This window comes from Chrysochloris asiatica, unplaced genomic scaffold (assembly GCF_000296735.1).
Source record: "Chrysochloris asiatica unplaced genomic scaffold, ChrAsi1.0 scaffold00032, whole genome shotgun sequence".
Lineage (NCBI taxonomy): Eukaryota > Metazoa > Chordata > Mammalia > Afrosoricida > Chrysochloridae > Chrysochloris > Chrysochloris asiatica.
In genome coordinates, this window is record NW_006408550.1 from 72,103 (window position 1) to 73,987 (window position 1,885).

Below are 1,885 nucleotides of genomic sequence, written 5' to 3' on the forward strand. Positions count from 1 at the left end.
TTCTACTCCCGTAAAGATTTACACCCTTGGAAACCCTGTACAGGGTCGCTATGGGTCGGACCCGACTCGATGGCACTTAACAACAACAACAACAACAAAAATTGAGAAAGGGGTTGAGGCTAACAGAGAGAATCAACAGAATGCTCAATCGTTCAATGCCTTTTGAGTTGACTGACTGATCAAGTGGCCTAGAAAAGGAGGTAACAACACACAGACCCTACAGCTGATCCTGACATTTCTGCCACTTAGCAACATGGATCTGCTGCAACCACTTCCAGAGCCCAGGGCTAGCAGGCCAAGTAGTGGCGTTGTTGTGCTGCCCTGCGCCAGGGGAGGGTAGTGCTACTTGTGCTGTGGTCCTTTTGGAAACATTGGTAGTGTGTGGTATTGCAGGTGAGAACAGCCAAATCCCAGCCCAAGTAGCAACAAATCCTCATACTTCTTGAATTTGAAGAATAGCTGACTTGACAGCAGAAAGTCAGCATCTGAAGCTCCCTAAGTGACAAGTGCGCTCAAAGCAAAACCGACTTTCCATGGTGAAATGCCCCTCCAGGGCTGTCCAGCTTGTGCGTGGAACAGGAGCCTGTGAGAGCAGAGAGGCCATGTAGAAGGAAAACAGCGTGCTCAGTTGGCCCACCAGCACGTCTTCAGGAACCTCAGGGTCCAGATTCACAAAACTGAGGCTGTCATTTCTTCTTTGACGCTGTGCCCTTCATGACTCTGAGTTGCCAGCATCTCTTTTCCACCATTTAACTAAATCCAGCTACATCCCGAATTCATATTTTCTTCGTCTAGGAAATGTCTCTCCACATCACCACTCTAGTCAAACATGACCCCTCTTTTCAGTTGGTAACTACCATCTGGCAGCAAGAGTACTCACAGTTTAAATGATGCAGAGAATCATCAGAGTGCTTGGATAAAATGCAGAGTCGTTGGTCCAAGGTTCCAGACACCATTCTGACTCAGCAGGAATGGAGAGACCTGGGAGTCTGAATTTTCAGAATCAGCCCTGATACATCTGGCCATAGACACCTTAAGATGCATAACAGCATGGTTTTAAGCAGCTTCTCTCTCTCCAGAGGAAGGGAATGATGCACTTGCTAGAATTTATTTCCTCCTCTAAATTACATGTTTAGATGGACTGTGTTCTGGATTGAGCTATGTCCCTGAAGCTTTCTTTCTTTTTATTTTTACTTTTTATTTTGAATTGAGTGAAAGTTAACAGACAAGATCATCAGATTTACATTCAACAAATTACATGCTTTTTTCATCTCAATGACTATAATCCCCTCCCTGCAACAACACTTATCCTTCTTTCTCCCTTTGGCTTCCCTTTCACACCTTATATTTCACAAATGAAGAAAGCAAAAATATTTGATGTACACATAGGGAAAAAAAAATCTCTATATTAATTTAAATGTCCTAAGGGCATATTCTGTAAGCCAGCTTCCTGCCAGCATGCACACAGCCTTATTCTGTCCATGGGTCTAGAGCTCACAGCTATTTTATCTTTCCATGCAATAGCCTCTGCTCCCCCCCACCCCACCCCCATCTCTGCTGTTGCCGCTTTTCTAGATCGGATCTCATGCTCCACTCATGCTCTTCTTTCTTGATGGTCCTGTAATCATCTGTTCCCAAAGTAAAAGATTCATTACTCCCCCTTTTAGTTACACATTTTCTACAATTACAGTTGTGACCATCACAATTACTCCTGCAAACAATTACTCACAATTGAATCATAAAATTATTCTGATATCATTCCCGATTCCCTTCCACCAGATCCATCTGGAGAAGAGGAAAACTATTCAGTGGAGTTACTACTTTACCCGCCTCAATCTGAAACTAAGCACACTCATGAAAATTTGTAAACCAGCCATTTCATGCC